General features: G+C 39.4%; 1 long non-coding RNA gene across 1 annotated transcript in view; it reads right to left on the bottom strand.

Moving 5' to 3' along the window:
- The window catches only part of LOC133748137 (uncharacterized), a 103,988-nt gene extending 93,820 nt beyond the window's left edge, over positions 1-10,168 (bottom strand). Inside the window, exon 1 of the long non-coding RNA XR_009864436.1 lies at positions 9,996-10,168. This is a non-coding gene — a long non-coding RNA (uncharacterized LOC133748137). The remainder of the gene's footprint in view (positions 1-9,995) is intronic.
- Positions 10,169-21,808: the final 11,640 nt, after the last annotated feature.

Below are 21,808 nucleotides of genomic sequence, written 5' to 3'. Positions count from 1 at the left end.
AAATGTTCCTACTGGGGTCCCAGACAGAGATTTGGGGGTGATTTTCACTGTTTTCCCTTGTCTGAATACTGAGTGGTGAATAGAGAAGACTGTGGTTCTCCTCATATTCCAGATTATTTCCCAATTTCTTGTTCAGTGCCTTTTCTATCCACCCCTTACAACCCATTGTCTTTTCCTATACAATTCTCCCCATCTGGAAACTCCCTCTTTTTCTTGTTCATTATATTCAATTTCTTTCCAGCACTAGACTCTCTATCCATTACACCCAAAGCCCTGAACTATTTATTTTTCTTTGGTGCAGTGATATTTAATAGCTATGAAATCCAGGCTCAAATCACTAGAAACTAAACACTGGCTTCTCTTTCCAGAGCAAGAAGGCTTAATCATAAGATACTTCCTGGGAGTGGGAAGGGGGGCAGAAAAATATTTGCTTTCCTTCCTGGGGGTGGAACTGAGGGAGAGCAGAGAAGCTCTGAGAGTGTGGTTCAGCTCCCAGAATGAGTTGAATCACTCCTTCCATTGCAGAGAAGTGAAGAAAAACAGAAATGGATAGTGACATTTTAACTCATAAACATGAGCTAACAACTCATATCCTACAAAAGACTAATATTCACAATATATCAGCAACTCAAAAAACTCAACAATAGAAAAGCTACTAGTCCAACTGAGAAAAAGGCAAACTAACTAAACAGTTCTCAAAGAAGAAATACAAATGCACAATAAACATATGATAAAGTACTCAGTATTGCTAGCCATCAGAGAAATGCAAATCAAAACCACAATAAGATATCATCTCAACCCATCAGAATGGCTGTTATCCAGAAGACAGAAAAATGCTGGTGAGGATGTGGGGGAAGGGAACACTTATACATTGCACTAATGTAAGTTAGTGCAGCCGCTGTGGAAAACAGTATGGAGACAGACATGAACCCATTGTATCTAAAAGATAAGTGCACTACTATATATATAGAACCACTGATCACAAAAGCCAAAACATGGAATTAACCCAGGTGTTTGTTGACAAATGAATGGGTAAAAAATGCAAGATATATACCCTATGGAATATTATTCATATATAAAAAAGAATAAAACCCTTTCATCTGCAGCAAAATGGTTGGAAATGGAAGAGATGGTGTTGAGTAAAATAAGACAGACACAGAACGATAAATACCACATTATCCCCTTTAACTGTGGGGGCTAAAACTAAAAAGAAAACAAAACAAACAAAATACCTGAATCTGAATACTAACTGTAGATTACTAGAGGCTGGGAGGGGTGGGGGGATAAAAGGAAATTGAATTAAAAATAGGGGACTCTGGGTGTGGCTCATTATTTGTGACAATTATGTACTAATAAGAAAAGTTCATAAGGGAAATTGGGTGAGGGGAATATGGGAACTCATCTTTGTCATTGTGGAAAACAGTATGAAATTTCTTCAAAAAAGCTGAAACGACTACCACACAATCTTGAGATCTCCTTATTGGGTTTATATCCAAAGGAAATGAAACAAGTCTGTTGAAGAGATAACTATACTCTCATGTTTCCTGCAGCACTATACACGGTAGCCAAGAAATGGAAACAACCTTAGTGTTTACCCATTGATGAACCGATAAGGGAAGTGTGAGACATATACCTACTGGGATACTACTCAGACTTAATAAATGTTTACATTTTATCATTTGCCAAAAATCCCTCTCATATCTGGTTACTTTATATTATTATCTGTTGTGCCTTATTTGTCTGGGATAATTTCTTATGACTAAGAGGGGAAAATTCAGATGACGTACTCTGTGACTCTTGGCTTTTCTGTCAGTCCTCTGCTTGATAGTGAGGGCTGGTGGAATGGAACCGGTCACAGCGACGCCATTACACACTGAAATTTGTATTTGGTTATCTGGACCCTCATTCCCAAATCTCCCTGGGATCGTTAGCTTAGGAGCAGGGTCAGTGATGGAATTTTGTCACACTGAGAAGGTTAGACATCTTTATAGAATAGAAATGCGAAAGGAGTAAGAAAAAACAGTTGCACTTTTATCAGAAAAAATCTTTAGATATTACAACGTGCAAGTCAGAGGATTATAGGAATTAGTGATTAAAAAATGTTTTGTCATCTGTTGAGTTGACTCTTGAACCTTTAAGGGCTAAAATCCTTTCCCTTTTTAGTGTGCCTGGACAAAGACAAGGTTTCAGGCTCGTTTGTCTCTTCTTAAATGGAAAGAATAATATTTCTCTCCCTCCACACTCAACCAGTTCATTTCAGACCAGGGAGTTTATTAATATTCAGTAATAGGCTTGAGCTTGCATGGATAAAAATAGCCGAGCCATTTCATTTAGAAACAGGCTTCTGTAAGCACAAGCTTATTTTCTCCTCTGTACAAGTGTAACTGCTTTGCTGTGCAGCTCCATGACTCATTTCCTACCGGTGACCAGCACGCAGAATAGTGATCACCATCACTTGTTTTGTGAAAGACTGTATCCTCTTGGGCTCTGTGTGTTAACACTTCTGTCAGCCTGCTTCTTTTTCTACCATACTTTTACCTGTACCTACACAAAATATTACAACACGTTAAACACATGTTAAGAGAATGATTCTTTCTAGTAAAAGGTGATCCATGGTCATCTTCCCTGTAACCATGATCTGCATGTTATAGACATTGTTCAATACGCCAGCTGTTAGTCACATATGGATTTTTAAATTTATATCTATTGTAATAAAATACAATAAAATAATTCTCTTCCTCAAGTACACTAGCCACATTTCAAGGGATCACTAGCTGCATAATAGCTAGTGAATACCATATTTGGCAGCACAGAACATTTCCATCTTTCTAGAAAGTTCTACTGGACAGTGTTACTATGGAGGCTCCATTTAGTAAAGATATTGTACAAAAGCCATTTCAAATCAGGTGGCTGAAATTCTTTTGCTGGTTCAAATAAAGTCTTAACAAAGTTGTGTCTGTGTTATACCAAACAGTTCATGTTTCTCAATATGTGAAAAAGAAATACTTGGATGAGCATGATAATATAGAAGTTGCAGTCCTAGGTCTAGTTCAGACGTCACCACTACAAGCTGTGTAGTCTCCATTTCTGAGTCTAGATTCAATTACTTTACCCTGCTGTGCTATTTCATCATCAAATGGCAGAGATTGTGTCCTATGACTTATTTATTTTTGTACACACAAAGCTTTTAAAACTGAATGGTACACTGCTTGTGCTCAATATATGTTCACTGAGCTAAGCAGTGAAATAATTTATATTGATTCTCTTTGTAAGTTCAATGTGTTCTTCATTATGTAAGAATGTAACTAGTTGGAGGACCTTATCATGAGTAGAGAGAAAGTACTGCTGGAAATATGAGACTTGGAGAGAAGAAAAGATGTGTAATGAGGATTTTTAGAAAGTTTTAAGAAAATTAAAGCAAAGATCTAGCAAATTCTTCAAAGCTGTCTGGAGAGAGGGATGTGGTTTAACGTTACCCTTGGCTGCACCTATCTTCAAATCAAGAGTAACCCAGTCTTATTTTATATGGGTAACAACCGTATGAGATATTAAAAATAGATCATGTAAAGTAGTTTCTAAAGGTGCTTTAAATGAGAAAGAATCTCTTCCCCTTTACTCTTTGTTCCCCACAAGGACAAGATCTGTAGGGAAGCTCAGGTTTCAGTAAAGGGTTGGGAGAGCACAGTGACTCTGTGAGCAGTAGAGCTGGCTTTGCTCTGGCACCACATACAAAACCACATCTTCTCATGGACACTCACAGGGCAGAGCCCTGCAGACCACTGAGCGATACGCACATCAACAGCCAGACTTTGGTCAAGCAGCTTCTAAACCAATAGGAAAACAAACCGATCAGTCAGATGTGGGTACAGTAGATTCCAGCTAAGAAATGCCAAGAAAGCAGGCGGGGGTGGGAATTTGGAGGAAGGGTTGCAATCCTCTGGGAAGACTTGCTGGTACTAAGAACCGAGTGTTCGCGAGATAAGCACCCTGACAGACTGGGAATCAGTTTGAGAATTGTTTTGTGTTCTCCTTTGTAAAGGCAGAGCCCAGATCTGTGGAGTCCAGGGGTAAGGTGGCCAGGCACATGGCCTAGTCTCAACTACTTACAGAGAGCTGAAAGTCAGCTCTCGTCATTCCCTCAGCACAGAGGAACCTGCTTTGGTGCTCTGCCATTCACTATGTGCTACCTTTCCTTAAGTGGTTTTTCATATACTCATATTCATCTTCATAGCTCATGTTTGCTGGGTCTACATTTATTTGCATGACTTACAGGAGCTCTGTCATGTAACTGAGAAGTAAAATAGTTTTGGCTCTCTGTTTTTCAGCTCTGGCTTCCGTATCTTATCTTTTAAAAAAATTAATGAGAGTGGTGTGCAGGTGAAGAGGTATAAGGATATCTTCCTTGTTTTTGTCTGATATTACTTTTATCTGTTACTGCTGATATTCTCAAAACACACTCTAAAGACCATGGAAAATGTACTCTCCAAGTGTTGGTTTGATACAGTCCTCTTTCTGTAAATTCAATTTAAGTAACAAATTAATATTCCAAATCCCTTTCTTGCCCCATCCCCTTCTTGTTCTTAGTATAGTGATTCCAGACCTGAGTTCCTTCAGAATGGCAGAAGCTCTTTCACAGACAGCTGGCAACATTTCCAGGCTTCTCATTTCTGTCCTGAATGCTAGATGTCTTTTGGCTCTTTCGTGTGCCTGGAAGTCCAGGTGACCTTGGCTTAATGGTAGCCATAGGCACACGAGTCAATAGTCAGTTTCTAGTCCTAAGCACTGCCTCACCCTCTTTCCCCAAAACACAAACAAACACAGCAGATCCTGGGAGACTGAGCACTGTGAGGCAGACAGCCCAGAGATTCAGGTTCTAGCCATCAGCAACCAGCACAGGCAAGTCTCTCCACTTTTCTGTTGTCCTCATCCACAAAGTGATGGAGCTGGAGTAGATAATCCCTAAGCCTCTGTCAGCTCTGACATGGCTTAAAACAGTAAGGCCTAGAGGATGCTAAGGTAGGTCAGAGCAGGAAGGGCAGAACTCATAAAGAAACTGCACTTCCTCTTTGTGAATGTAAAAAAATCATCAGAAGTACAGTTTTAGATTTCTCAATTGATATCTTCAATCTGGTTTAGAAAGAAACCAGAAAGCATAAGATATCATTAAAAACAAACAAACAAACAAACAAACAAAACTTAAAGCTGCTACTTTTAAGGATCCCACATTTTAGAAAATGTCCTAAATGCTTCTCCATAAATATGAGATTTCTTCTTTCCTACATCTTTCAATTCCAGGAAGTTTCTAAGTTCTCTATGTTGCTGAACATTTGGAAAAGCATTTGACTTATTGTATGAGATCATGACTATGGTAGTATTTTCAGATACTTTTATTTAAAAATCTTTATTCATTTTTAAATATGAATTTAAAAAATATAAATTTTAAATTTAAAAACATTTTAAATGTGAAATTTTAGGTCTCTTTTTTACATACATGCATCTATTTCTTGGAATTTGTAGCACATGCCAATAGCAAAATGAATCAATTTTCCAAAAAAGTGAAATTTCAGTAATAAATCCATTATACAAATCAGATCTGTAGGCATATACAATGTTTTTCACCAAATTTTACATTGAATTTTGTGTTCTGATGCTCTCTATCTTGTTATTTCTCTGCCCATCAACATTTGTGCCGGGGTTCAGAGCAGCAGCCACTAGCCTGCTTTCAACAGCCTATGGTCTTAGAAGAGTTCCTACAGAACCTTTGGTCATCCTACCGCAACTTTTTATTCATTCAGTGAATCCAAAGATGTTATATGCCTGACACTTTGCTAGTTAGTAATGATATAACAGTAAACAAGATAGAAGGGCTTTGCTCAAGCTCTTTCATTGTATGAAAGAATGAACACTACGTGAATACCATATAGTCAACTGAGATTTATGAAAGAATGAACATTATGTGAATACCAGTTTTTTTTTTAATTTTTTTTTTTTATTTGACAGCTAGAGTTAGACAGTGAGAGAGAGAGACAGAGGTTTTCCTTCCGTTGGTTCACTCCCCAAATGGCCGCTCCCGGCCGGAGCTACGCCAATCTGAAGCCAGGAGCCAGGTGCTTCTTCCTGGTCTCCCACATGGGTGCAGGTGCCCAAGCACTTGGGCCATCCTCCACTGCCTTCCTGGGCCACAGCAGAGAGCTGGGCTGGAAGAGGAGCAACTGGGATTAGAACCAGCACCGCAGGCAGAGGATTAACCAAGTGAGCCACGGCGACAGCCCCCAGTTTATTATTTTTTACAAATATGAAAATGCTACCAAAGAGAGGTCAGAATACCTTGAGAATGTAGAATAGGGAACTACTTAGTTGTTGAATTATGGGAGGAATGTTTCAGAAGACTTTCTAAGAGGAAATGATATTTTCTTAGATGTAAAGGAATTTGAGGAATTATTAAGTTGATGAAATGGGATAGGAGTGAAAGAGGTCAGGAGAATGAATCTCTGAATGTTTCACATAAATTGCAAATTTAGCTTTAAGCCTCCGACTTTTAATCCCTGTTACCAACTCTGCCAAAAATTACATCTCCTTAGGACATGCTTTAACTTTTCAAGCAAACAGTTCAGATTCACACAGAGAAAAGAGTCTCAACTTAAGAATAATTATCTCAGGGGGTCAGTATTATGGATATTCATTTTCTCCCCTTTTCCTCTCCATATTTTCCATTTTATTTATAATGATTATATGCTTTTTATAACACATATAACACACTTTTCAAACATAGTGAGCTTTATTTTTAAGAAAAACAGTCAGAGAGACAATGATGTTTACATTGTGTGCTTGCCTAGAATGGAAAAAACAAGTCCTCTCTAACGTACATTGGTTGTCACAATGCACAGACAGCCTAGGTCTTTGCGTGTTTGTTCCACTGTCTCATTCACCTCCTAATCCCCAGGACTGGGCATGATGCCTAGCATATTGCTCAATGAATATTTGTTGAATGAATCCATAAGCAAAAATTCCAGCCAGAATTATAGGAGTTAGTTATGAGACTTATAACCATAGTAATTAGTATCTTTGAGAAGGAGGCAAACATTACCATAATACTTATTAATTATTAATATTTACTAATTAACAATATTTAATTAATAAAGGCCAGCTAACCTCCTGTCTCAAACTTTTGACTTTGTCTTAATTAATCCAGGATCCTAAATGATTAAATCAATTAGACACACAAAATTATGATATTTGAATTCTTTTACAGACTTCAATAAGAATACTGAGTCCGTTATAAAGATACTCCCGATTGCAAACTGAAATCTAATAATAAATTTCAATTGACTATATGGTAAAATTATTTTAATTTTCATGACTGCAGAAAGGCTTTATAAAATCATGATTTGGGGGTTTCATTCCCGTCATTGTTCAAGACACATTAGTTTTGGCAAAATACGTCTTGGCTTTTGAAAGACTGATTCATCTTCGTGGCATCAAAGTAGGAGAGCATAAGCGATGATTGGAACCTCAAATCTTTTGTCTCCCTTTGACTGCAAGGCAAGCCTAGGCTATCATCAAAAGAGCATGAATTGATAGTAATCAAGAATCTGTAAGAAAATTTGCAACATGGATTGCCTTACTCTAGTAGAGAAAACTTAAGCCTACTTCTTTCCTTCCTGGATCCTTTCTATTGGGCTAGGAGAAAAAAAAATAAGTCTTACATCATTTCTACCAGTTTCCCAGTTTCTTCCCTCTATCACTTGGATGTGCTTCCTCCTAGGTTTCTATCTGTTCAGCAGACTTCCATGCAAGCTGTTCCACCAGGGAGTTCACCACTTCTTCCCAGTCTCACTCTGCTATCACCCAAATGGAATTGAACATTTTGGGATAACCCCATGACCTCTCCCTCTCCCCATGCCCCTACATCATCTCTCCCAGGGAAAATCAAAATGATTTAAAATTCGATCACTCCAAATTCTAAGGCTGGCAGTTTATTTACTTCTTTGGAGTCTTTATTAAGTCCATATGCGGTTTTTAGGCCTTCTAATTGAGAGAATAATCCGAAAGGACAGCTAATATTAAAAAAAAAAAAGCTCTTTCTTTTAAACCTTAATATTGTGGATGGCACAATGCACAGCACAGACTTTATTTGGAAATTCCAATACACTGGAGATGATTCAATTTTTTAGCCCTAGAGTATGTCTAGTTTTAACTGATTTTTGATCTGTGTAGGACAGAAAATTTGGTACTACTATGAAAAATCTTACCTCTGCAAGGATTCAATTTGAGTGAAGTTTGGTTTAATAGCTATGTCAAGGGCCAGTAAAATTGGGGTCAAGACATAGGATTTGCAATAGCCCTTTGACATTTCTGGGTCTAAATTTCACTACATGAAAAGTGGAAAAATAATAATAGTCCCAGCCCGCCCCACCATTTAAATGAAATATTCTTTAGTGTTGCATTAAGGACACATTTTCTAAATCTCTTTACCAGCATCAGAGTTGATATTCACACATATTTCAAAGTTATGTAATGTGTTGAGACTATCTGTCTTTAAATTGCTAATGTAGAACTATACAATTTAAAGCACTTTTTGACTAGAAAATGATACAGATCTTACAAGCTGCACTGCCATCATTCTAGATGAAAATTATGTGTCAGTTATGAACTGTATTATTTGTCACTAACTCCTAAGTCATTTCAGATATTTTTGTTCTAAGATGTACAACTCCACATGATTTGAAGAGTGGAGATCACATAGCATTGCTACCTCAGGTTGAACGGATGCTCCCTGGGGCTGGTGTTGTGGGTAAGCTGCCTTCTGTAACATTACAACCTATGTGGGCACCAGTTTGTGTCCTGACTGCTCCACTTCTGATCCAGCTCCTTGCTAATGCTTCTGGGAACGCAGAGGAAAATGGCCCAGTGCTTGGGCCCCTGCATCTATGTGGGAGACCCAGATAAACCTCCAGGCTCCTGGCTTCAGCCCGGCCCAGCCTCAGCTGTTCTAGCCATTTAGGGAGTGAACCAGCAAATGGAAGATCTGTGTGTGTGTGTGTGTGTATCTTTCCCTCTCTCTTTCTCTCTAACTCTGAATTTCAAATAAATAAATATTTTTTTAATAAAGAGATGCTTTCCCAGATTCCTTATTTTCTGTTCTCCTATCTATTCCCTCCACTTTCTCCAGGACCAAAGAAATATGTTTATAGGGGAATAAAAATCCTCTAACTTACATATCAGAGTTCCTATTATTTAGGAAGAGATAGAGAGAGGAAGAGAGAGAGAAAGATGGGCTGGTGTTTTGACTTGGCAGGTAAAGTCATCACCTCCAATGCTAGTATCTCACATGGGTGATGGTTGGAGTCCCAGCTGTTCCACTTCCAATCCAGCTCCCTGATCACACTGGAAAAGCAGCATAAGATGGCCCAAGTGCTTGGGCCCCTGCACCCACATGGGAGACCCAGAAGAGACTCCTGGCTCCTGGCTTTGACCTGACCCAGCACTGGCCATTATGGCCATCTGGGGAGTGAATCAGGAGATGGAATCTCTCTCTCTCTCTCTCTTTCTCCCAGTCTGTCTCTTCCTCTCTCTGTAACTCTGGCTTTCAAATAAATAAATAAATCATAAAAGAGAGAGGGAGAGAAAGAAACTTAAGGAGGGGAATAAAAGTATTGACAACATCTTGGAGTAACATCACTAATTCAAACCATATTAAGTTGTCAGCACAAAAGGGAGTCTGTCTGCCACGTACATGAGAGAGCAAAAGCTTGTGATCCTTCCAACCTTTCGACACTTCCATAAGTGAATTGTCTGTTCCATCTTTTCCATGAATCTAACAAGGCTAAAACTGAACTCCTCATCTTGACATTCAACCAAGAGTCATATATATGTACCCATTTTGAATAAACCTTTGGACTTTACCTTTTCAGGTTTCTCATCTTCCCAAGTTCACCATGCAGTAGGAACTGCTACACTCATGCAAAATGTAGGGTATCCATTATCTTACTCACCATCTGATTTGAAGCTCAGCATGTTCTTTCATTCATTTTTGCTAAAGTAGCCCCATTCTGTTTCCTCCCACTGATCCAGTCAATGCTTTCAGCTACCTGAAGCTTGTAATTCTGGTCAATAGATTGATTATCAGGAAGTTTGTAACTTCGTCTTAGGTTTCTTGTACTTTCCTTTCTTTGAACTTGAGGAACACTGGCCCTGGATCACAACATCAGCCAAACAACTAGAAACCACAGTACCCAACAGGAAATTCTGCATTTCTCTCCCAACACATCAAAAGCACAAATGAGAGAAAAAAAAAAACAGAATGTCATGGACTACTCATTGCTGGTTGGATTTTCAAAGGCAAATGTAATCATTGATCTATGGACACTTCTAAAGATTTTCAAGACAGATGGCCAAGATCCTGAAAGTCTATATGTTTGCTTAATTTTTCTAATTTATTAATTTCTTGTTAGGTCTGGTCACTTTGGTTTAATCCTGTTTCCACTGTCCAGTGGTCACATTATCTACTAATAAAAAAAGACAGTGGTATTCAGATTATGCTTCATGGAGCCCTGTGGTCTGAGAAAGTGTCTCAGGGACTACTGTGGGGTCAAAGGGTGAGTGAGTGAGTCAGGAACCAGACAACGCTGGTTCTGTCACCCAGACTTTTTTTGTTTTTTGTTTTATTTCCAACAACAGAGCTCTGGATAAGACTTTGTTTTGAGAAGAGTTCTTTAATTGAAAGAGTTTGAAAAATCTCTGATTTGAGAACCCAACAGTCTATGTAGAGTTGGACATGACCCATGAAATCCTAAGTAATGTGCTAATAGGAGATAGAACTGGCAAGATTATTTTCCTCTTGGTTAAACTCTTTGTACACTAAAATGAACTCAATACAGACTGAAAAAAAATCCTCATTTATGTAGCCAGTCATTATTGTCAATAATATTAATTGACAATTTGTGTGGGTGTGTGTGTGTGTTAGGTCCTGGAAACACCATCCTCCTTTCGTGAGATAGCAAGGTTTCACCTGAAGTTGAATGCACAAACTGATCTTTAATGATGACAGAAAATAATTAAGTTTCTGAGTGCTTACCATGTTTTCTCATTTATTCTTTTTACCAAGCCTTCAACCTGAATGTTTGTATTATCATATGCTTGCTTCAGATAAGCAAAGTAAACTTCAGAGAAACTAGGCCATTTCTTCATGACCATTTGCCCAGTAAATATCCTTTCAACTCCTTGTGGACCTGCTCCAGTTTGCCAGCTCAGTTGCAGGACCTCTGTCAGTGAACACTGTCTCTGAGCTCAGCTAAATAATGTCTACAGTACAGCAAATATCCTAGCTCATGTGGTTAGGAAACGTAAAATGAGCTGATATGTGATAGTGCTTTTCTAGGTGAAAAATCATGCTGCTCTGGTAACAATGGATGGAGCGTTTTTGTTGGATTTTGTTCCTGATTTTGCTGTCTGGGCATTGCTAATCAGAAGATCATAATCAATCATGTAAGTATAGATCAAGAGGAAGGCACTAGCAATAGGAAAGATCATACGTTAGAATGGTGCTTCTCAAACTATCTAGGGTTAAAAACCAACTTGGTTTTTTTTTTTTAATTTTAATTCAGGTTTTCATGGATGAATATACAAAATATACACAATTCTTTTAAAAACATTTATTTATTTAGGTAAAGCTCCACTCAACCTTAACATGTATCTAAGGCTTTTTGAAGTGTTGCTATGGAACTTGTCTGTTTCTATGATTTAATTTAGTTTTGAAAGCAGAAGATCCTACATGCCCGTAGTGGATCTGAATGGAATGGGACTTTGTCATAGGAAAGTCTACCCTTTCCCAAATGCCAATTCCAGCTGAGGCTTCTCCTGTAAGGGAACAATAGTATCTTCTCCTGACATGATTCCTCACAACTGACATTCCCCAGGAACTTCTGCCAAGTCATTAGGTTCATTAACATTGTGCATTCTTCTTCCTCACCCTGGGAAGATTAAGCTTTGTTCCCCTTCCCAGATCTTCACCAAACTAGAGCGGCCTTCAAGGATGCATCTACAGAGAAAACAGACACTCAGAGGGTGGGTTCTCCCACGCTCCAGCCACAGGCAGATGTGGTCAGTGACTTCTCACTGACTTCTCACCGATGTTGCAGAGAAAGAAGAAATGCCATCTCCTCCTGTGCACGGTGAGTGTTTCTCATTCTGAGGACGACTGAGAGCTGTTTTGTGAATGTTACATTGACTCTTTCCTCTAGGCTAAATGGGAAGCAACATGACCCGACTGGAAATGTGCTAAAACTCCAAGATTTATGGAAGTACAATAAAGGGCAATTATAGTATGGTCATTTCTTAGCTGGCCTTTCAGAATATGTACACATGTGAGCAATTGCATGCAAGTCTGTGTGCAAGCAAAAATAAATGCAACTCACTTTTTAGCTTTTCACAGTGGATCCTGAATTTTAGAATTTATGCACTGTCGGAATTTCAATAAGTGAAAATGTCATCCTACTTCTAATGATATATTTGATTAAGCCATGTGGACATGTAATAGAAATTCTTCAAGACTTTATTGAGAGCAGTCAGTATATAAAATGCTTTTTTTCTACAGGTAACCAATATTTATGGAGTGCCTCCTATGTGTCTCAGACAGTATGCCAACTACACATGTTATTTTATTTGATTCTCCTGTGTACTAGAATTATGTGCTCATCAAATCATTCCTTTCCAGAGAAATGTATTTTTACATCCCCTTCGAGTTAGATGATAACATGAGACTAAGCTGTGGTCAATAAAATGGAGATAAGAATAAGAAATGCCATTTTCAGAGTTTGCCCTTAATAATATATATGTTCATTTTCACTTCCTCTCTTCCCTTCCCGTTCCCTCTCCCTCTTCTCCTTTTCATTTACTCCATCTCCTTCTTCCACTCCTCTTCTCACTGGTTGGCTGGATAGAGGATCAGGGAGAGATTCTGAGGCCCAAGAGCACCACCATGTGCCAGGAGGCCAGATTCCATAGGAGACAGCCACTGCACAAAGCGGAGGGTCATTATATTCATTACTTATAACTGATTACTTTTCATGATTAGTAAAGCTAGGTAATGCTTAGATACTGACATTTCCTTGCTGTTTTTCATAGTTAATATGCCTAACACAGCAACTGGTAAGTATAAACAGGATATTACCATAACACAGAACTTTAACATATGGTCTTTTTCTTAGAGGTTAAAAGATAGGTGGTGAGGAACACCATCTAGAGCTGAAAAGATAGACACTCATGCTCAGGGAAGATTTGATCTATGGCCAGCAATAGTGTACAAGGCAAACAACACGCCTACTGAGCCAATAGCTCCAGTGGAAATAATTAGAAGAAAGATACTTTCAGTTTGTGTTGGATACTGTTGCCTGCTTTGACAGGGTCTTGTAAGGAAGAGATAAACTCGGGAAAATTGGCTGGTTCCCAAGTATACATGAAAGGGAATAAAGAGTCAGAAAGCAAGCAAGGGCCTTATTTCTAAAAAAATTTAGAAACACACAAACAATGATAGATACAACCAACAAGAGAAGTTCTCGGATGTCTCTTACTTCACTCACATTTGTTATTACGCAAATAAAGGTTTTCTCTCAAAAAAAAATTTATTTATTTAAAATGCTGAGCATGAGAGCGAGAGAGTGAGAGAGAGAGAGAGAATATGAGTGAGTCAGGAAGTGAGAAAGAGAGATCTTCCATCTGCTGGTTCACTCCCCAAATGGCTTCAACAACCAGGCCTGGGTCAGACTGATCCAGACGCAAGGAACTCCATACTGGTCTCCCGCATGGTGGCAGAGATTCAAGCACTTGGGTCTTCTTTTGCTATTTCCCCAGGCATATGAGCAGGAAGCTGGATTAGAAGCAGAGTAGCTGGGACTTAAAGCAGCACTCCAATATTGGTTTCTTCTTGTGTTGCAAGTGGCACCTTTACCAGCTGTGCCACAATTCTGGCCCCTAAACCACTCTTTTTTAATGATTAGCTTCAAAGAATTTAAAATAACTGTGCAAATGACTGAAAAAAAATTCCAAATGCAATTCTCAACTTCCATGTACTCTTGTGGATCAATTAGAAACAGTCAGCAGTGCTTTGGAACACAAGGCTGGCTTAGGGGAGCTGTAGTTGGTTGCAACTGGAGTTTCCAAAGTTCTGGACAGAGCTGTCCTTAACTAGGATGATAAGCCAAGAATGAACCCAAAAGGAAAAAGAGAATGGGAGAGGAGAAAAAAATATTTATCAGGTGCTTTACTACAGGGAAACACAAAGGGGCCATTTCATCCTACAGGGTCTTCCCATGCTTTATGCCACGAAGCCCCTCAACCAAGGAGACTGTAAAACTAATTTGTACAAAGTAGATTTCACGCATAGCCTCAGAAAACTCCTCTAAATGCCTTAATTTTTAAAAAAATAATATGTAGGATCTTTGCCTTTAATGTGCTGTACACTCTTATTTAATGCTATAACTAGTACTCCAACAGTATTTTTTTTTCACTTTGTGTTGCTATATGGGGGCAAACTGTTGAAATCGTTACCTAATTTATACTAAACTGATCTTTTGTATATAAAGAGAATTGAAAATGAATCATGATGTGATTGGAAGGGGAGAGGGAACGGGAACGGGAAAGGGGAGGGTTGTGGGTGGGAGGGAAGTTTTGGGAGGGGGAAGCCATTGTAACCCATGAGCTGTACTTTGGAAATTTATATTCATTAAATAAAAGTTTAAAAAAAAAAAGAAATTGAGATGATGAAAGATTTTGTTTTCTCCTCAATTGATTGGAAGGTTGGGTTAGTATTCCTTCAAATGCTAATATTTTGGCTTTGAATGGGACGTGGACTGAATGCCAGGATGTCGCAATAAACCCAGAGGAATCTCCCTGGGCAGAGCTTTTGGTGGCATATTTCTGGCCAGAGGCCTCGCTTCTGCTGCTGTTCCTTTCCTGTTGCAACTCCTGAAGCACCTCCCATAACTAATTGTTTTCTTTTTTCTGATATGTAGAATGTCTGATAGTCCTTCAAGTGGAATGTCCTATTTGTCAAGAGGTGGCCTTGTCTCACATGAACTGAAAATACCCCGTGGGTTAGGCACTTGAGGTCATATCCAATGTGCAGTTCAGCAGTTAATGCTTCCGAGAGTTCCAGGCTATTTAAATGAAATGTATATTTTTGGCTCTTGGAAGCCTGTGTTGCTATAGTGGAAGGTTATAGTCAGCAGTTGAGGAACTGTGTTTTTGAGATTTTCTAGAGTGAATACTCTGAATGGTGCTAGAGGGTGATGGCTTATGCAGTCTCGTTGTGAGAGAAGGCTTGGTGCAAGTCTCCAGGACCTGCCCTTTTAGAAGTAAGAGCAGGTTCTTAGACGCCACATCCTGTCTTTCAGATAGAGATAGCAAATCAGCTTCCATCCTAGAATAGCTCCTTTCATGCTGCATATAAGTAGGCAGCAAAAACAATTAGCACAAGCATTAGTGTTTTGTTTCTTCCCTCTGAAGCATACATTATTTTGTTTATCTACAAAGTATCTCAGACTGCTTGTCCTCAGTGTTATATGATGGCACTTTTCAAACCTGGGCCAAGTATGGAGCAGGAATAGGAACTCGAATAGAATCATAGACTGCATTCATATACAGATACACACCAGCGAGGCTGAGGCTCCACCAGAATGCACTGGCACACTACTCCTTGGTAATTTGTAGCTAGTGCCTGTCCTGTTGGGCCATTACAGTCCTTCAGGGTTTTGAACACACACCTGGTGCACGACTGCCTTCTGAGAGCTAAACTGGTGAAATATAATACATAAATAGATGCACAAAACTCTTCAGAGACAATCCTAATAAATTCCCATAAAAGCGAGTCTTAAAAAATGTAAACACATCCAAATTCAAGATGTCCATAGAAGGAAGCACTCCTTAAATGTTTCCAGACTTAATAAAGCCCACATTAGATCATTCTATTTATAAAATGTGTGCAAATGGGAATGGTGTTTTTTGTCCAGGATCATAGGGAACAGTCCGCTTGTAGCTACCTCTTTCAGAAGTTGTGTGAAGCAAACCCCAAGGTCAAAGTCAGACAGTGCACACTTGCTTCTGTGAATTTTCATCCCAAATTACAATGGGTCTCCCAAGAAACCAGGCAGAGGACACAGAGGCTTCCCTCTGTGGTATTTAAGGAAGGACTTCTACTCCATTTCCCCTTGAGGCTTGAGCCACAGCCTAATGTCTGCAAATAGCAATGAAGGGTGGAACCAAAGACTGCCCAGGAAAAGACAGGGTAGGCTGGCATCTTCCTAAGGGCTGTGGGACACTGTTCTGTCTAAAGTCCCCACCCCACGCTCATTCAGGGTGGACGGGCCACAGGCAGGAGCAGCTCTGGGACATCTAGTGTATCGCATGTGTACAAGAAAGAACACTTCCCAGGAAAGAGAATGCAGGGCAAAGGAGATGACAGCCTTTGTGTGGTGGTTCAGGGACAGTCCCTGCTGACATGTGCAGATGTACAACTCCTCTTCAGAGCTGGGGTGCTGCCTTGAGCTTGGGTGTGGGTTGAGGGAGAGACCGGAGGCCTGCATCACCCTGTAGAGGCCCAATGTATTTTATGCTGACTCCAGAAATCCTGCAGTTGGGAGGCTGATGGATCATGAAAGCTAAAATAAAAGAACAAGAATCAGTCGCATTCTGGGAGCACTATCCAAGAAGGAGAAATTAATGAAATGAACAGAGCTGAGTACTTGAAGTGTGGGCCCAGAAGCCTTTATAAGCAGTAGCAAAACTACCCAGATAGCTGAAAATGAAAGGTGTCTTGCCAACAAACCTTGATCTGAATGGACATAAGGCAATTTAGAGCCTTATGTCCATGTGAATATTTTTAGCTTTTTTGACAGATATGTTGTTGTGTGTGATCATGAGATGTGGCTCAGTTCCCACTTAGAGGGTAATGTGCAGTAATGTGGGGGGGGTATTATAACAAAAAATATATTAACTATTTGCTTCTCCAACACCTTGATTGAAACTTGAACAATGCTTGGCTCTAATCATCTAAAGGCTTGTGGTCATAGTAACCAAGGAACCCTCTGGCTACCAGCTGCCAGGCCCTCTGTTACCAGGAAGATGGACTCTTGGATAATTAACATAAGCTTTTGGGTCACTGAGGATCCTTTAAAATCAATATCTTAGCATTCTAAACCCTATAACAATCTGTTATATATCTTTTTCAAAAATCAGAGATAGCCTCCCTTCTGAGGTACACTTGTACACCTACAACTTGACTGGTTGCAATCAGAATTTTGTTAAAGAGCTAACAACATTTGAAATTGTGTAAATTGAGGCAAATGAATTAAGAGAGTAAATATTTTATTCAAGTACTATAATTTTATGAGGATTTGTCCATTAGTTTGCAATGGTCCATAAATCTACAGGGGCAAGCATTGTGGCATAGCAGGTTAAGTCACCTCTAGTGATACCCACATCCCATCTCAGAGTGTCTGGTTCAAGTCCTGATTATTCCACTTCTAATACAGCTTCCTGCTAATGCACCTGGGAGGCAATGAGTATTTGAATCTCTACACCCATGTAGGAGACCCACATGGAGTTTCTGGTTCTTGGCTTCAACCTGGTCCAGCCTTAACTGTTGTAGGCATTTGAATAAACTAGTGGATGGAAGATCTCTTTCTCTTTGTCTCTCTCTCCCTCTTTCTGTCATTCTTCCTTATAAGTAAATAAATAAATATTTAAATAACACAAAAACATGAAATAGAATTTTCAAAAATGTTTTCCTGGGATACTAGTACTAGGACAGTTTCTCAGGAAAAAAAAAATCTCCCTAAGTTATTTAGAAATTAGACCTTTCAGAGAACATTTATTAACACCCGTTGAATTAGTGTTAGACAGTGGCCACTTTGGGAAGTACAGTGTTAAGAGTATCTGCTTTTATTACATTTCCCTGGCAGACAGTTCTTGGTGACTGGGTAATTTCAAGAGCACAAAAAGTTAACTCAGTAATGCTGTTATGACTTCTCTAGAGCATCCAGTAAGAACATAGCCCTGCTAACATTTTAATTTTAGCCTAGTGAGGCCCATTCCAGGCTTCTGACCTTCAGAAGTATAAGATAATACATTTGTTTTGTTTTAATCTACTATGATTATGATGTGGGGACCTGGAAAATACTAGCCCCAAGTCCGTTGAATTTGGGAAGGCCTCAGAAGCAGCCTCCTTCTGACCCTCTCCTGCCCTTTTGTGTGAGAGCTGACCATAAAGAAATTCTCTGATCTGCCTGGCTTAGAAGTAGGTCATCAGCTCCTCACTCCAGAGGCGCTCTGTCCTGTTCTTGCACAGGAGGAATGTTACTGTCAGGGAGGGAATGATGGCCTCCCTCTACCTTTCTGTTCTTTGACTGTGTTAGAAACTAAGTTGATGTAGGCAGAGTAACAAGAGAAAAAAATACACTCATGGGGTTTAAGTGCGTGGGAGTTCGTAAAGTATGAGCCTAAGGAGGGCAGATGACTGCAGCTCTCCTCTCCTGTCATCTCACGCCGTCTCCCCTGGTGGAGAAGATTCCCACAGAAGGGATTCATGACAGTTGAGTTACTTTTGGAGTATGAGTCTTTAGGCAGATAAGGGAGTCTCACAGGAAGTTTGTCCGCATCCACTCTTCCCCAGGGTCCACAGCTGGAAGTAATGAGCACAGCAAAGTGCCATATTCTGGGGTGACATTTCCAAACCTGCTTCACTGTGTGAAGAGGGCAAGAGGACTCCGAGCAGAGAGGCCTTGCGAGGTTTCCCCTCCTTGTTCTTTTACCATTAGATCATAGCCTTCATCCAATCGCATTTCTACATAGCTGTCCTTTCTCCATTGATCATAGCCTTCAGCCAATCACATTTCTACATAGCTGTCCTTTCTCCGTTGAACTAAAGCATGGAAATGGACAATTGTCCTGGGTCTTTGGGCCTTCATTTCTGAAGTCTCCAGGGTCATGTAAAACTTTGACTAAATAAATTTCTTATGCTTTTGTCTTGTTAATCTGCTTTTTGTTATAGGAATGACTATGACCTTTAAGATGGATTAGGAAAGGTAACCTACTCTTTTCCCACAGAAATAATTTGTCACAGTCACAAGAGAAAACTAATAGAGGCACCAAATAATTTGCCCATTTCAAAGTCATATATCCAATTTCCTAATAAAGAGAAGTGACAAACTGCAAAAAATGAATTTAAAACATGTATAAATGATCTTTCAGTTCCGATAATTTATTAATGCATAATGATGCATGATAATATAGACAAAGATACTTAAAATACTTATCAAATAGGAAAATGATGAATACAGTACAAAGTAATTAAAATATTTAAGTAAAATTATGAAAAATCTAGAAGTCTTTTCAGACTTAAAAAAAAAGATTTATTTATTTGAAAGGCAGAGTTAGATACAGTGGAAGAGACAGACAAAAAGATAGAAAGATCTTCCATCTGCTGGTTCGCTCCCCAAACGGCCACAATGGCTGGGGCCAGGCCGGGCCAAAGCCAGGAGCCTGGAACTCCATTCAGATCTCCCATGTGGTACCAGGAGCCCAAGTACTAGGGATGTCTTCCATTGCTTTCTTTTTTTTAACTTTTATTTGATAAATATATATTTTCAAAGCACAGCTTTTGGATTATAGTGGCTTTCCCCACCCCCCATACCTTCCCTCCCACCTGCAACCCTCCCCTTTCCCGCTCCCTCTCCCATTCCATTCACATCAAAATTCATTTTCAATTAGCTTTATATACAGAAGATCAATTTAGTATATACTAAGTAAAGATTTCAACAGTTTGCACCCACACAGAAACACAAAGTGTAAAGTACTGTTTGAGTACTAGTTATAGCATTAATTCACATTGTAGAACACATTAAGGACAGAGATCCTACATGGGGAGTAAGTGCACAGTGACTCCCATTGTTGATTTAACAATTGACACTCTTATTTATGGCGTCGATAATCACCCTAGGCTCTTGTCATGAGTTGCCAAGGCTATGGAAGCCTTTTGAGTTCACCAACTCTGATCTTATTTAGACAAGGTCATAGTCAAAGTGGAAGTTCTCTACTCCCTTCAGAGAAAGGTACCTCCTTCTTTGATGACCTGTTTTTCCACTGGGATCTCACTCGCAGAGATCTTTCATTTAGGTCTTTTTTTTTTTATCTACAGCCATCTTATATTTGATCAAAGATCTAAAACCAATTCCTGGAGCAAGGACAGTCTAATCAACCAAATCCATTGCTTTCTCATGCACATTAACAGAGAGTTAGATCAGAAGTAGAACAGGCAGAATTGGAACTTGCACTCATATGGGATGCTGGTGTTACAGTCAGTAGCTTAACTCACTGTGCCACAATGCTTGCCTCTCTTTTTAGAATTTTAACAAGATATGTTGCATTTTGTAGAATCAGTAAATACTGTAAACTTACTACAAATGTCTGCTAAACAGAATTGTCTAGGGACCCAAGCCAGTTCTTGTGTTTAAGTCTTTCTGCTAGACCAGGTATCCATGTGGGTCAGGCTCTCAGTTCAATAACATCTGCCTATAAATAAGTGGGAGATCAGTTGTACAAATCACCATATTTCTGGAGCATAGGAGTTTTTTTACCAAACAAGATTTAAGTAGATGTGAACCCTTTAAGGGCTTGAAGAGTGAAAATTCGTGTCATCTGTTGTCCAAACAAAGTCTTTTTAGCGGGCCTAATAGAGAAGCTTTTAGATATGACAGTGTGACAGGGTGGTGTGTCAAGTTGTGATGGAGTTTCCCTACCTGTTCCCTACCTACCTGTAGGTTTAATTGGACCTGGTTGTCATAGATACAAGTCACCTTGAAAAAAACAGTTACCCAGAATCCAAATGGCTAAGTTCAAAGGGTGTCCTTGAGAAATCTGGTCCACCCTCACCCCTTGACCTAGGAAGTGGCTGTAAAAAGCTTTGGGAGAATATTTAAGAAGTAGGGTTTTGAAATGGAAAACAGAGAGGGAAGTTTTTGTTGTTTGTGGTGGTGTGGGGGGTGGATGTGGAGGGTGTTTGAATGAAGAGGTTACTGTATAGATCACTGCCAAGTTTGAGAAGATGAGAAGCAATACCATACCTGGGATGAATTTTGCTTAGTGCAGTGCTAGAATTGCAGCCAGCACCATAAGACTATATGGAAACAAGTGTGGAAACTATGTGGAATGCAAAGATTCCCCCATGTGTCATACACAATTTCCCTCTGGGGTCAGCAATTTGTGGGGCTTTGTGATGCCATTGTGGCTCCAGAGAGTTTTTGGTGTTAGCTGGTAGTACAGATTTATTTACCAACTCTAAGAGGCAACCTGATCAATCAAAGAGACACCAAGGGATGCTCAACGACTTCTACTGGGGTATAAAGCAAAAGGGGTACAGGTTCCCAGAATCAATTGATGTTATATATCTTCTTCAGGAGAAAATATTTGTCACCCTCCAGCCAATTTCCATACTAGTTGATGTCAATTGTTGGACTCAGGATTGGAATGAGTGAGCCCTTAAGAAATGCAGGGGGATGGTACAGCACAGATGCTGAGAAAGTGGGATGTTCCTTTCATTCTATCTTAGGATGTTGATCCCAAATTGACTTGGAGAGGAAAAGTAAGGAACACTTGTGTGAACTGTATTGTTAGTGTGATGATTCTGAATTTGACTGTGAAGACAAAATATCTGAAACTGATTCAATACATTTTTTGCTATCATCATTAATAAGGACTTGAAACTACAAGATTTATGTGAAGTTATATAATAAACTATTTTTACACTCTTATATTA

The sequence above is a fragment of the Lepus europaeus genome, chromosome 2, assembly GCF_033115175.1.
Source record: "Lepus europaeus isolate LE1 chromosome 2, mLepTim1.pri, whole genome shotgun sequence".
Taxonomy (NCBI): domain Eukaryota; kingdom Metazoa; phylum Chordata; class Mammalia; order Lagomorpha; family Leporidae; genus Lepus; species Lepus europaeus.
The sequence above is the reverse complement of the archived record's forward strand: the minus strand, read 5'-3'. Positions and strand labels throughout refer to the sequence as shown.